General features: G+C 38.7%; 1 protein-coding gene and 1 pseudogene across 1 annotated transcript in view; one reads left to right on the plus strand and one right to left on the minus strand.

Annotated features, from left to right (window-relative positions):
• The first annotated feature begins 286 nt into the window (after nt 1–286).
• MAP3K19 (mitogen-activated protein kinase kinase kinase 19) overlaps nt 287–15,860 on the plus strand; it is a 65,330-nt gene continuing 49,756 nt past the window's right edge. The window contains exons 1-2 of the mRNA XM_069473271.1: nt 287–558; nt 14,875–15,070. The gene's annotated coding sequence lies outside the window, so the exon portion shown is untranslated. The remainder of the gene's footprint in view (nt 559–14,874; nt 15,071–15,860) is intronic.
• LOC138386693 (mesoderm-specific transcript homolog protein-like) lies at nt 7,050–7,923 on the minus strand (annotated as a pseudogene).

A 15,860-nucleotide genomic window follows, 5' to 3' on the forward strand; every position in this document is an offset into this window, starting at 1 on the left:
TACTTGATAGGATTCTCACTCTGTGCCTATATTCAGACTTGGAGAGGGACTTTCCAGCCCCTAACAGGGACATGGCTTTCCTGGAGAGTCTCAGTGGCTCAAGTGATCATGGCAGTTGTGCCAACCATGGCAGTGCACCGGGGTCCAGCTCTTTTAAGTACTTAAACAGCAACTTGGAAGAATATACACCACTTGTTTTCCTTCCTGGATGAGATTGTCCTGCTTTCAATTCTCCAAGCTAAACACACAGTGGATGGTTGCCTGGGTGACAGCCTGTAAACTAAGCAGTCTCTTTGTAGCTAACTGAAGGGTTTACACACGCAGAACCAGCTTTAATTATTTTTAAAAAGCAAAAAAGTATTTGGGTTGTGCAAAACTGGAAAATAATCAAAGAAAAAAATCTAAATCTATGCTGCTTTTAAATGGATCCCTAGTTCAAGCGTGGGTTGACAGCTGTCCCAGAAATCAGTGCCACCATGAGTTAGGATGATGTTGGCTGCTGTTTGGCTTGGTGTTTCTTCAACTCTGTACCAACTCCCTTGGCAAAACATACCACAGGTAAGCCAAATCTCCACTTTTCATCCCATTTTAGATAATACCGTATGTTGCAACTTTTTTTTTCTCCCCAAATGATGTCCCAGAGGAGGAATATCAGGTAAACTGATAGAGGAAACTGTGTCCTAATCTCAAATAATTATATCCTTACAGTTGTTGTACAAAACTATTTTTGACTTTTCAAATATTGTGACAATCCCTTCTAATACTTTATGCAAGCACCTCTAGACCATAGGCTAAATTAGTAATGATAAGAAAAGAATGAAAAGCATATAAAACATTTGCTTCCATTGGATTATACTCAGGGACAATCTTTAGTTTTAGTTTAATCACTCAAATATATGTAAACTTTACAGGGTATAAATCTTCTTGTAACCACTCATACATGCATTCTTGGCCATGTCTTCTCAATATTAAAGTGATTTCCCATTGCTTTAAATCTTTATTACAAATAGATACAATTAAAACTAAAAATAAAAAAGGCTGGGCTTCAATCAGAAATCCCTGTGGAATGAAACTTAAAAATCATTGATCAAAACAATTCTAATGGAAAATTGAGAAAAGTTTTCTTATGAAGAAACTTAAAATAGAAATGTATAGATTGAAGGTCAGAAGAGAAAATGAAGCTCACTAGTAAAAAGCAATGTGGGTCTGTCCATGTTAATTAAAAGAATGACCCACATATAGGGATACTTCTGTATGTTCATTCAATCTTCATGGTCTTCCTCCAGTCACTCCTGAGTGTCTGAGACAATGAATGACCAAATAATGACCACATTGCCCCGTATTGAAGTGATTTGATTTGATGACTTTGGGATTTCAGTTTGGTTAAATCTAAATTTTTATTTTTTATTTTAGGTGGTAGATACTACTTGTGAAATACCCTCCCTTAAAGTTTACATGAAAGAGTTAAACCACAACTCCATAGTGTACATTGCTAGGTAATAACGTTGGAAAAAATATGTTTGAGTTTTTATTTCTACTTTATGAATAAGCTGGTGATATAAATATCTATTTCTTGCCTAGTTATTTGAATATCCAATTTTTAGCTTTATGGAAAGACAAGTTTTAATTATCTTTTGTTTCTGAAAGTTTTTCTTTTACCTGCAATAATATTACAAATACTGTTGCATTTTTAAAAACAAGTATATAAATCCAAGTTACAAAGCAATTTTCTGGGACAGATATGTGAGGTATTAAAATTTTCTGTGGCCTGATTTTGAGTACATCCTCTGTTCCTTCTGCCCTTCGTAAAGTTCCAAGAACGCTTCTTATTCAATGGTAATGATTAGGATAATGATGATTAAGTGACAGGAATCAACTAAATGTCTGTTTCTCTCAGAAGACTTTAAAGAAAACAGGCACTGCTGGTGGGAGTGTAAATTGATACAGCAATCTGGCAGTATTTAGTGAAATTAATTCACTCAACCCATTCGCCCCAGAAAAACTTTTGCACAGTGCATAACAGGCCAAAACAAGGATATTTATCACGGTGTTGTTTGTGGAGCGGGAAGTTGCAGGCAACTTAGCTGTCTGCCACCAAAGAAGAGAATAATAAAATACGGTGGATGCCTAACAACCAGAGGTATATACAATTGCAAGGATAAAGCTTAAAAGCAAAGTGTTAAGTTGAAAACTAAGTAACAAACTCTATACTAAGATATGGTTTGTGTGCATTAAAAACCTGCGTGTGCACACACACACACACACACACACACACACCAGCACCATATGCCTTATAAAGATATATACATATCTGAGAAAACGTCTCAGGCACATTAGATTAGGTTCTTGTGAGGCAGAGTAGATCAGAGCTGAAGGGAAAAAATAAAATAAAACAGGAGGAAAGCCTGAGACGGTCCAATGGAGCTAATGAGGAGTGTGATTAACTCACCCCTGTATACCTAAGGTTCAAACATGGAAATGAAAATAGGCCTAGTCTACAAATGCTCCTTTTAAATACTAGCTCCATTAAGTCTTTTCGGGCACTAGCACTCTTATCTCTCCAGCGTGAGATCCCATGTTGCCAATATCTGTGCCTCATTTTCATAATCTGTAAAATAGGGATAATAATACTATTCTGATGGTATTATTTGAAATTAAGTAAACCACCTGAAAAAGCATTTATTTTATTTTTAAAAAATTTTATTTGTATATGTTTATGGGATACAAGTGCTATTTTGCTTCATTGATATATTGCAGTGTGGTTAAGTCAGGGCCTTCAGTGCATGCATCACTGAAGCAATGTACATTGTACCCACCAAGCAACCTCCCATCATCCACCCCCACATTTTCTTTATCTGATCCTCCATTGATGGACACTTAGGTTGATTCCATATCTTTGCTATTGTGACTAGTGCTGTGATAAACACATGAGTGCAGGTAGCATTTTTATATATTGACTTTTTCCTTTGGTAGATGCCCAGTAGTGGGATTGTTAGATTGTATGGTAATTCTATTTTTAGTTCTTTGAGAAATCTCCATACTGTTTTCCATAGAGGTTGCACTAATTTACCTTCCCACCAACAGTGTATGAGTGTTCCATTTTCTCCACTTACTTGCCAACATTTGTTATTTTTTTGTCTTTTTAATAATAGCCATTCTGATTTGTATAATATGATAATCACATTGTGGTTTTAATTTGCATTTCTCTGATGATTAGTGATGTTGAACATTTTTTCATATGCTTTTTTGCCATTTGTTTGTCTTTTTTTTGAGACAGAGTCTCGCTCTGTTGCCTGGGCTAGAGTGTTGTGGCATCGTCAGCCTAGCTCACAGCAACTCAAATTCCTGGGCTCAAGCAATCCTTCTGCCTCAGCCTCCCGAGTAGCTGGGACTACAGTGTGCACCACCATGCCTGGCTAATTTTTTCTATTTTTAGTTGTCTGGCTAATTTCTTTTTAATTTTAGTAGAGATGGGGTCTCGCTCTTGCTGAGGCCAGTCTGGAACTCCTGACCTCAAGCGATCCTCCCACCTTGGCCTCTCAGAGTGCTAGGATTACAGTTGAGAGCCCCCACGCCTGGCCATGTTTGTCTTCTTTTGAAGTATGTCTATTTGGGTCCTTACCCCACTTTTTAATGGGGTTATTTGTGGGTTTGTTGTTGTTGTTGTTGTTGTTGAGTTGTTTGAGTTCCTTGTAAATTCTGGATAGATAGTTGGATGTATAGTTTGCAAATATTTTCTCCCATTCTTCAGGTTGTCTGTTTGCCCTGTTGATTATTTCTTTTTGCTGTGAGAAACTTTTTAGTTTAAGTCCCATTTGTCTATTTTTATTTTTGTTGCCTGTGCTTTTGAGGTCTTAGTCATGAATTCTTTGTTTAGACTGATGTACCGAAGAGTTTTGCCTGGGTTTTCTTCTAGTATTTTTATAGTTTCAGGTCTTACATTCAAGTCTTTAATCCATCTTAAGTTGATTTTTGTATATGGTGAGAGATAGGTGGGTTCCAGTTTTATGGCAACGGCAATCCATTTTCCCCAGGATAATTTATTAAAAAAGATGTCCTTTCCCTAGTGTATATTCTTGTTGACTTTGTCAAAGATCAGTTGGCCATAAGTATGTGGCTTTATTTCTGGGTTCTCTATTTTGTTCCATTGATTTCAGTACCTATTTTTATACCTGTATCATGCTGTTTTGGTTACTATAGCCTGGTGGTATAATTTGAAGTCAGGCAATGTGATGCCTCCAGCTTTGTTCTTTCTGCTCAAAATTGCTTTGGCTATTCAGGCTCTTTTATGGTTCCATATGAATTTTAGGATTGTTTTTTCTAATTCTGTGAAAAATGACATTGGTATTTTGATAGGGATTGCATTAAACCTGTAGATTGCTTTGGGCCCTATGGTCATTTTAATGACATTAATTCTTCTGATCCATGAGCATGGGATGTTTTTCTATTTGTTTGTTTGTGTCACCTACAATTTCTTTCATCAGTGTTTTGTACTTTTCCTTGTAGAGATCTTTCACCTCCTTGGTTAAATACATTCCTAGGTATTTTATTTATCTATTTATTTTTTGTAGCTATTATAAATGGGATTACCTTCTTAGTTTGGTTCTCGGCTAGAATGTTATTGGTGTCTAGAAACACTACTGATTTCTGTACACTGATTTTGTATCCTGAAACCTTACTGAATTCATTTATAAAATCTAAGAGTTTTTTGGTGGAGTCTTTAGGGTCTTCTAGATTAAGATCATGTCATCAGCACACAGGGATAATTTGACTTCTTCCTTTCCAATTTGGATGCCTTTTATTTTTTTCTCTTGCCTGATTGCTCTGGCAAGGACTTCGAGTACTATGTTGAATAAGAGTGGTGAAAGTGGGCATCCTTGTCTTATTCCAGTTATTGGGGGGAATGCTTTCAATTTTTCCCCATTAAATATGATTTTGGCTGTGGGTTTGTTGCATATGGCCTTTATTATTTTGAGGTATGTTCCTTCTATGCCTAGTTTGTTGAGGATTTTTATCATGAATGGATGCTGAATTTTATCAAATGCTTTTTCTGCTTCTAGATAATCATATGGTTTTTTGTCCTTAATTCTGTTTATGTGATGCATCCTATTTATTGATTTGCATATGTTGAAGTATATTTGCATCCCTAGTATAAAACCCACTCGATCATGGTGTGTTATCTTTCTGATGCAATGTTGGATTCGATTTGCTAGTATTTTGTTGAGGATTTTTGTGTCTATGTTCATCAAGCATATTGGTCCTTGTCTTTTTATGTTGTGTCCTTGTCTTGTTTTGGTATCAGGGTGATACTGGCCTTGTAAAAGAAGTTAAGGAAAATTCCCACCTCCTCAATTTTTAGTAATGGTTTCAGGAGGATTGATATAAGTTCTTTGTATGTTGGTAGATTCAGCTGTGAATCCATCTGGTTCTGGGCTTTTGTGTTGGGAGAATATTTTTTACTGATTCAATCGCATTATTCATTGTTGGTCTGTTTAGGAGTTCTATTTCTTCCTGGTTCAATTTTGGGAGGTTGCAGTTTCCAGGAATTTATCCATTTCCTCTAGGTTTTCTAGTTATAAGCATATAGTTGTTCATAGTAGTCTCTGATGATCTTTTGTATTTCTGTAGTATCAGTTGTAATGTCTCCTTTTTCATTTCCAGTTATGTTTATTTGGATCTTCTCTCTTCTTTTCTTGTTTAGTTTAGCTAGTGGCTTATCAATTTTGTTTATCTTTTTGATGAGCCACCTTTTTGTTTCATTGATCCTTTGTATTTTTTTAATATTAATTTCCTTTAGCTCTACTCAGATCTTTGTTATTTGTATTTTTGTCATAATTCATTTTTATTAATAGAAAATAAGCACTTATTCCAGTTTCAAAGTTGTTATACTTGAAGATACTAATAAAATGAATTTAAAATAATCACTTAATCCTGATTTAACTTAGACAATGAAATGTGGTTTTAAAAAAGTACTCAGCACCGTATGCTCATAGGTCTTTCAAAATTTGTTCTTAAATTTTCTGGAATTTTCCTGTTGTAAAGTACAGGAATTGCTGAGCTATGTGAGAAAGCCCCTCTGGGAGAGCCAATGGGAAGTTAAGCAATCATCATAAGAGGAAACAATGTAAATTCAGCATGGTGACTTGGACTATACAATGATCCCCTCCCCTCCACTTTAGCTCAGGAGAGACATGCTTCTAAGCACAGAGGTATGAGGAGTCACACTGTTATTTGCTGTTAGAATTGGTCTTTCTAGCTAATAACAATGAATCTCTGGCACAGATGCTATTGGTCCTTAATGTCGTGTGATTTTAGGAAATTCTGTAAATAGTTTGAATTTAGTTCAATTTAAAAATTAAGCATGTTTAATAAGCTTCACTACTTTGACAGAATAAGAGTCCTATAAAATATATACAACATGTGTAGGTAAATTATAGTCTTAAAGTATACTTAGAATACTGCATTTTTTAAACCAATATCTATTTTAACAAGTGTCTGTAATTAGAGGCAGCTGATGAAACTAAATCCAAAGTTATGACAAGGGAGACTCACTCTCATCTGAAGCTGTGTTGCTTAGAGAACTTTAAAAAAACATGTGCCCTTAAAGCCATTCAAGGAGAGGTAAGGAGGCCCCCCCACCACCACCACTTTTTTACTGTAGGATTCCAATTGGGGCTGGGCCAGAAATGAGCACTTCTAAATATTTTAGAAAAGTCAAAAGAAGTGTTAAAAAGCCTTTTATTCAAAAGAATGTCTGCCTTTCTGCATCAATGAGTACTGGTGCTCATGAAAATTTCCTAATAACACAAAGTCAAGTCCGTACACTTGATTGCATGTCAAAGGAATGAAAGAAGGACTATTATGTCAACCCTCAGTTGAAGATCCTGCTGGATTTTTCTATATACTGTTCACCAATGTGAGTAAAGTGGACTTTTTTTGAGACACTAGCATTTGATAGCCAGAACCTCTTTTGAGTATTTCTTTCTAAGAGGAATATACAACCGATAAGGAAGTAGGGGAGGTAATAGAGGGAAGCTACTCTTTCCAACTCAGAAGAAGTTAATGAAGCCCACATATGCATTCAAGAAGCCTATGGGATTCTCTAGCTGTGGATAGTGGCTAATGTGGTCATCCAGAATTGACACTGTGGACTGCAGCAGTGTTTTTCTGCACAGCTCCAAAAAACTCTGGATAGGAATTTACAGGATCCATTGGCCCACAGATAAAATGAATGGAAATAGCTACAGAGGCAAGAGCTCCCACCCAGCGTCTTCTAAACTTCTTCCTCTGATTGATGTATTGTAAGAGACTGTCGATGACTAAGTTCCCATCATTGTTGCAGATCCCTGCTCAGTGACTGCATACTTCCACTGATGGGTGACTGCATACTTCCATCTTTGAGTAGCTTTTAGAGAAGGAGAGGACAGTGATTCTCAGGAAAAATACTTCCATTTAACAGACAGAGACTCTTGATGGTAAGCCAACCAGATCAACTCTGCTTATACCTATAGAACAGTTCCTGAGCAACAATATTTCCATAATCATGAGAGAAAAGGTTGACTGTGTGGTTTGGAGGCCCAAAAGCCACAGAAGCACTTCTGCGATGCTGGCTTGCTCAAATATGGAATAATGATGTGGCCTCAGTTTGTCACTGAAGCCAAAGCCTAAGAAATTAAGGGCAATCACTCAATGAAACTCAAGGTCAGATCTTCTCAAATCTCCTACCAATCATACCTGGATGTTGAAAAGCTGTGTAAAAGCACAACTATCTCCATACTTTCAATGACACCTCACAGAGTCTTTGTAGAAGATGTGCAATCCCTTCTAAGTGAAAAATTTGCCTGAAGACTTCCATGAGTGAAGGGCAGGGGAAAGCTGAGAGGGTGGGATTTGCAGGTACACAGCAAGCAGGGGCAAAGCCAACAACCCAGGTTAAGACCTGGGTTATAAGTAAGACTCCATGTTTGGGGGAACCGGTTGTGCACGCCTGTTATTTCTTTCGTCTACTAACTTTGGTTTATTCTTGTTTTTCTAGATTCTTAAGATGCAATGTTAGTTAGGTTGTTAATTTGTGATTTTTCTACTTCTTTGATGTAGGCATTTAATGCTATAAACTTCCATCTTAGCACTGCTTTTGCCGTATCCCACAGGTTTTGGTATGTTGTGTTTTCATTTTCATTCATTTAAAAAAATTACTTTCCACCTTAATTTCTTTGTTGACTCTGTGATTGCTCAGGACCATGTTGTTTGATTTCCATGTATATGTATAGTTTCTTTTCTTTCTTTCTTTCTTTCTTTTTTTTTTGAGACAGAGTCTCATTCTGTCGCTTGTGTTAGAGTGTCGTGGTGTCAGTCTAGCTCACAGCAACCTCAAACTACTGGGCTCTAGCGATCCTCCTGCCTCAGCCTCCCAAGTAGCTGGGACTACAGGCACATGCCACCATGCCCAGCTGATTTTTTCTATTTTTAGTAGAGACGGAGTCTTGCTTATGCTCAGACTGATCTCACACTCCTGAGCTCAAGCAAGTCTCCCACTTTGGCCTCCCAGAGTGCTAGGATTACAGGCATGAGCCACTGTGCCCGGCCTCAGTTTCTGAAGTTCCTCTTTGTATTGATTTCTAGCTTTATTCCATTGTGGTCTGAGGAGATACTTGATATGATTTCTATTTTTTCAACTTGTTAAGACTTGTTTTGTGGCCTAACATATGGTCTATCCTGGAAAATGTTCCATGTGTTGATGAAAAGAATGTATATTCTGTAGTTGTTGGGTAGAATGTTCTGTAATTGTCTATTAAGTCCACTTGGTCTAAAGTCCGATTTAAATCCAATATTTCTTTGTTGATTTTCTGTCTTGATGATCTGTCTAGTGCTGTGAGTGGGGAGTTGAAGTCCTCTGGTATTATTGTGTTGCTGTCTATCTCTTTCTGTAGATGCAGTAATATTTGTTTTGTGAATCTGGGCTCTCTGATGTTGGGTGCATATATATTTAGGATTGTTATATCCTCTTGCTGAATTGATCCCTTTATCATTATATAATTACATTTTTTTACCTTGTTTGATTTAAAATCTGTTTTATCTGACATAAGTATGGCTACTTCCGCTCATTTTTGGTTTTCATTTGCATGGAATATGTTTTTCCATGCGTTTACTTTTAGTCTGTATGTGTCTTTATGGGTATGTGAGTTGCTTGTAAGCAGCGTATAATTGAAGTGTGTTTTTATTAAAAATCTATTCTGCCAATCTATATCTTTTTAAATGGAGCATTTAACTCTTTTACATACAAGGTTAGCTATTGAAATGTGAGGCTTTATTCCTGCCATATTGTCAATTGTTTTCTAGTTGTTTTATAAATTTATTGTTCTTTCTTTTTCTCTGTTTGTCTTTGTAGTTTGATGAAATTCTGTCATGTTGCCATTTGATTCCTTTGTCTCCCTCCTTTGTGTGACTGTTTTATAAGACCTATGAGTTTTATATTTTCATGTATTTTCATAATGGTGAATATCAATCTTTTGTTTCCCCATTAAGGAATTTTAAGACCTCTTTGTTTAAGACTCCTTTTAGCATTTCCTATGGGGCTGGTTTAGAGACGACAAATTCCCTCAGTAATTGCTAGTCTGGGAAAGACTTTATTTCTTCTTATTTATGAAACTTATTCTGTCAAGATATAAAATTTTTGGCTAATAGTATTTTTCTTTCAGCCCTTCGAAAATGCCATCCCATTTTCTTTTGGCTTGTAAGGTGTCTTCTGAGAAATCTGCTGTTAGTCTGATGGAGTTTCCTTTATAGGTGACTCCTTGCTTTTCTCTTCCTAATTTTACAGTTCTTTCTTTCACTTTGACTTTAGACATTCTGAATGTAATATGTTGTGGTGAAGTCCTTGTTGCAATGTATTTGCCTGAGGTTGCTGGACTTGGGAAGTTTTCATCGATTATTTTCTTAAATAGGTTCTCTAAACTTTTTAATCTCTCTTCCCCCTTAGGAATACCAACAGTTCATAAGTTTGGTCTCTTTATGTAGTCCCAGACATCATGAAAGATTTGTTCCTTCTTTTTTATTTTTTTCCTTATTTTTTCTGACTAGATTATTTCAACAGATCTGTCTTCAAGTTCTGAGATTCTTTCTTCTGCTTAGTCTAGTCTATTATTGAAGTTTTCGAATATACAAGAGCTGTCCAGAAAGTATCCAGCCATTGTATCTATGTATCCACTGTATCCATGTCTGATACTTTCCAGATAGCCCTCATATTTTGTATTTCTTTCAATGAATTTTTCAGTTCGAGTTTCTATTTGGTTTTTTTTTAAAGTTATCTATCTCCTTAGTAAATTTGCCATTTATATCCTGAATTGATTTTCTGACTTCTTTGTATTGATTTTCAGATTTCTCTTGCATTTCATTGAGCTTCTTTAAAAGCAATAGTTTGAATTATTTATGTGGCTTTTCAAAGAGTTCTTTTTGTTTGAGACTTGTTCCTGGATAATTGTTTTGTTCCTTTGGTGGTGTCATATTTCCTTGCTTTTTCATGCTTCCTGAGTCCTTCCATTGATACCTGTGCATCTAATGTAGCAGTCACTTCTACCAATATTTTGAAATTGCTTTCGTAGCAGAGGATTTTTTCCTAAAGATGTAAATATGTTGTTGGTTCAGTAGGACACTTTGGCTTTGTTTTTGGTGCTGTGATAATGTGATCTCTTTATGATTTCTTTGGCAGTACACAGGATCAGTGGTATCTGTGATTTCCTTGGTGGTGTAGGGTACGGTTATTTGTTGAGACTGTGGTGAAGTTTTGGTGGGGACTTGGACATCAACTGAGCCAGTCTTTGGGCCCTGGTGGTTGCAGCAGTGGCCTGAGAGTGCTCTGGGTCCCAGCGCAGCTTACACTGGCACCCGTGTTAGTGGGTCTTGGAAGACGATTTTTGGGTCTCCAGGTGGCTTGCTCAGAAGCTAGTAGTGGGAGTGGTGGGCCAGGTGTATGGGCAGGTTCTTAGGCCCCTGGGTAGCTGGTATGATGTGTGTGATGGCAGTAGCAGTGGTGGAGCCACCCGCTGGGACTCAGGCAGTCCATATTAGTATTATTGGTAGCTGCAATGGGTTGGGCAGGCTGGTCTCCAGTCCCACAGCCACCCAGAGCAGGGCAGTGGGTACTGTCCGAAGGGTGCTTAGGAGAGTTTTGTCTCCCCCATCTTTCCACAGCCAGGTGGTGGCTGCAGTCATATGGCCTCAAACTCTTTCTGAAGACAGGGTGTAGCCCTGCGTTTAAACTCTAAAAATGGCACTGGCTGTGGCCTGCAGCCAGAGAGAGTGGGGCCCCTCTCCAGCAACCAGCATGAGCAAGAAGCTTTGAGGAGTGCAGTCCACTCATGTCTTGGTCTCATAGCAGCCCATTGAAGGCAGTGAGTATTGTCCTGGGTACGCATAGAAAAGCCTAGTTTCCTTGTCTTTCCTCAGCCTGGTGGTGGCTGTAGCCACGTTAGCCCAGACTCAGCCAGAGGGTTGGGTGCAGCCCAGCGTTAAACTCTCAAAATGGCATCTTGCCCAGGCAAGCAGCATAGGCAAGAACTTGTGGGAGGTGTGGTCTGCTCACTTCTCAGTGTCAATCCCAGCCCACAGCAGGGCAGCGGGGACCTTCTCAGGGGTGCAGGGAAGCACCTGGTCTCCGTTCTCCCTCCACAGAGTAGTGCAGCAGCAGCCGTGTCTGTAGCTTCTTGGTATCGAGGCTCTCAGAATGATGCTGAAGCTGCTCTAGGCTTGGATGCCTGTGGGAGTCCATGTGGGTCACCTTTCTGAAACAACGTCTCTGTACAATCTCTAGGCAGCTCCCTATGTTAGGCCTAAGGCCTGCATGGGTTGAGAGGTTCTCCTGTAGCCAAGGTTGTAAAAGCCCATTTAGGAGTGTGAAGGCCTTGGGGTTTCTCTCCTACTGTTTCCCAGCATCCAGAAGCTTCTCCTGGCTCTCAGCCAGTCCCCAGCTGGGCAAGCTGCCTTGAATCCTCTCATTACTTACTCATGGTGCTTCCCATCACTTCTCTGCTGAATCCCAGTGTTCTTTGCTAGATGATCCTTTCAAAATGTGAGCATCTGCTTACCATTCTGATTCCTCTGTGTGGACGAGGCGCATACCACCTGCATCTAGTCAGCTGCTTTCATCTGCAAAGCATTTCAAACAGTGTATGGCACATAGCAACCATTCAATACATGTTGGATATTATTGCTATTATTATATTTATTATGTAACCTCACTTTGAACAAAGGTAGGGAAAGACTTGAGAAATGCATTGTCAACTGCAAATTATTCTGTATTGGAAATTTGGAGGGATAACTAACATCTATCCTAGGAAGTTTAAATCAAAAGAAATAACAGGTGGTAAAATAAATGTCAATTAGAAAATAATTGACATTGGATTGCAAGAAAGATTGTGGATGGAATTCCAATCACTAGGTCAGTGTTTCCAGAAATTGATGATAGAAATCACCTGAGTGTTCAATTAAAAAGGCTGCCTCCTTGAGACAACAAAAAGATCAGTAGTTGCCAGGAGTTAGTGGGGAGGGAGGGATGAATAGGCAGAGCACAGAGGATATTTAGGGCCGTGAAACTATTCTGTACATACTAAAATGGTGACTACATGGACAGACATCATTATACATTTGTCCAAACACATAGAATGTACAACACCAAGAGTAAGCCCTAATGTAAACTATGAACTTCCGGTGGTAATACTGTGTTTATAGGTTCACCAATTGTTAACAAATGTACCACTCTGTTGCAGGCTGTTGTTAGTGAGGAGACCAGTAGAGGGTAGGGGAAGGGGTATGCTGTACTTTCTGTTCAATTTTGCTATGAATCTAAAACTGTTCTAAAGAATAAAGCCTATTTTTAAGTCAATTTAAAAAGTTAAAAATTAAAAAGAGTCCCCAGCCTCCTCTCATACCTACTAAAGGAGCCATAGAATCTTTTTTTATTATTTTTATAAATGTGTGGGATACAAGTGTAATTTTGTTACATGGATATATTGCATGGTGGTGAAGTCAGGGCTTTTAGTGTATCCAACACTGAAATGATATATATTGTACCCTGAATCTTTGTTTATAACAAGGGAGGAGGTAATTTTCATGCTCAAGCAAGTTCAGGAAACTGCACTGAGCAAAGGCAACCATTTCTTTGAAAGCCAAGGAGACCACACGCCCTGTTTGTACACTGGCTCTGTTGTGGACCTCACGGATTGTTGTCCCATAAAAGGAAACACCTGCCTCCTCCAGCATCGGATACTCCCCAGCTCCAACCTCTTGGACTCTCATGTACTACAGCCAATCAGTCCTAAATCCTGTGAACATTTGCTTTCAAATGTTTGTTTCTGCCTTTCTATTTTCCATCATAATAATCTTCCTCAAGTACCAATGTCCCTAAAAGGCACTGTTGAAAACTCTCCATGGGCTTCCCAACCTGTTGGGGAATTCGGTGTAAATTGCTGTCTGGTTCTACTCTCCTCCTTGGCCCTGGGTATAGGACCTGTCCACTGATGTAACTGCTCTTGCTCCGGCACCCTGATTCTCCAGATATCATGGATGGCTTCTTGCAAGGGTGTGTTCTGGCTCACACTGCCATCCGTTTCTCAAGATTCATTACCTGTTGTTTGCGTCGACCCTTAATTATGCATTTTCTTTCTTGTGTTTTTTTCTTAACTGTTTTGTGTTATGTTCTATTGGGACAGGTCCGTGAAAGCCCCTAAAGGGCATATAGTATTAATAAATTCTGAATGAGTGGGTGAATTCATGGATTAGTACTATTTCTAAGGTGAAGTACATATTCTCTTTTGAGAATGAGGGCTCTACATAATCTTGTCCAGGAATTCTGAAGGCATTTGTGTGTTTAGAATATTAAAGACCAATTCCAGACTTTTTCCTGTTTTTCTTATCTTTCCTCCACAGTGATGTACTATGAAATGAGCCTCTTGTTCTTTTGCTTTTACATTGCAAGTAAATTGCCCATTCAATGAACCACATGTGGCTACATACAGTGACTATGGTGTCAGAAGCAGAGGTTGGAACATAGAGTCTGACAAAGGATTTTGTGCTGTTTCTAACATCAAGAAGCTCCATGTAGAGAGAGGGTAGTTTGGTGATCCCCAAAATTGCAATTTAAGAGCTACTTGAATGATTTGGGAAACCAAGATGGGATATTAAAATTAGGACTTTTCTGGAAAATCTAGAAACAGGTGCCACCATGCTTCTCCATAACTTACTCTGTGCTAGAATTATAGAGGATACGAAGGGTAGGGCATGGACTTCCCCTGCTGTTGAGGAGTTTACAGTGTTGCTGGGGAGATAGGCATTCCACAAAGGAAGATATTATAAGGCAGTTAATAAGCAACACTAAAGAAAATAAAATTCAACAAGAATTTTCTCCTATAGAATGTGCCAACACTCTGTAGATAACATTTCAGATCCTCACCAACCTTTTGTAGAGGGGACTGTCACTTTCATTTTAGAGATAAGGAAGCACAGAGAAGATGAGCAATGTGTTCAAGGTCACATAGTTGGACATCTGTGGAGAAGGGATTTAAATCCAGGTTCTGCTGGGCTCGAAAGCCTGTGCTCTTTCCATTCTGCTGTTGATCCATCCTTTTTCCTGTACCACAGCAGAGCTTCTAAGGTAATGGTAAAATTATCATTGTTCCTAATTCAAAATGTGTGCAAAAAACGAAGCATAGTGCTATTGTGGCATTTTCTCCTTTTTCCAAAATTGTCTTTAAAACTGTTATAATATTTTTGTACATAAAAAAGGAAACAGGTGGCGGTAAAGGCAGGATGTGTTACATTGAACCACCCACTGCTTTGCTGGATCTCACATAATTAAATCCTTCCTTTTTTTTCTTCAAGGCAATTATATGGAACTAGCAAGATGAATAAAAATAAACTGATTCATGATTTCCTGGAAGTAGTTTCAAGAGGTGATGTGGAACTCATCTGTGACCACATTGCTGAAGTCCATTCCATCCTGGGAAACCTTGACTTTCAGCACCCAAGGACGGGAAATACACCTCTTATTATTGCAGCAGAAGAAAATCTAACAGAGGTAACATGTTGTGTGCTGGGCCCAGAGATAAAAAGTCTTCCAAGCTAAGGATACTGAGAATGAGATATCTGTGAATAGCATTATCATCCGTCCCCATGAGAGAATGTCTGAAGGCACAAAGTGGGGTACAGTGAGGGATACCCTAAATAATCTAGATAGTCACCATCTTTATTCATTCCCTCAGTCCACAAACATTCTTGCTATATGCAAGGCAATAACTAGACTTCCCGGTGGATACAGAGGTGAGTCAAACACAGATGCCACGCTTGAGGAGCCAGTGGTCTACTGGGGCCACCTAATGGAGCCCGAGGTTTTCCTTCCTTCCCCATTCCCCACTCCCAGCCCCATTCCCCACTCCCAGAAATTTATTCTCTGCTCCAACAAATATACATAACATGAGAAGTAGGGAATTAGGAGTAAATAAGTGAATAACAAGACCTAAAAGGGCAGGAGGTTTTGTCCTCTTTGTCCTAATCATGTACCCAGCTCCAAGCAGAGTACCTGACCCACCCAGGTGCTTAATAAATATTTATTAGGTGGATAAACTAATGAATAAATAATGCACCTGGGTCTTATTTGTCTTTTATATCATTGTGTGTGGGAACTTAAAAGATCCTTTTTAAGAATGTAGGTGAAAGTGGTAACAATACAACACTTGGAACTGGGAAAGACAGTAAAGAGGAGGCATCCAGGAGAATAGAAAAGGGCTTGGAGGCCGGGCATGGTGGCTACTGCCTGTGATTCTAGCACTCTGGGAGGCTAAGAAGGGAGGATCACTGGAGCTCAGGAG

This window comes from Eulemur rufifrons, chromosome 1 (genome assembly GCF_041146395.1).
Source record: "Eulemur rufifrons isolate Redbay chromosome 1, OSU_ERuf_1, whole genome shotgun sequence".
Lineage (NCBI taxonomy): Eukaryota > Metazoa > Chordata > Mammalia > Primates > Lemuridae > Eulemur > Eulemur rufifrons.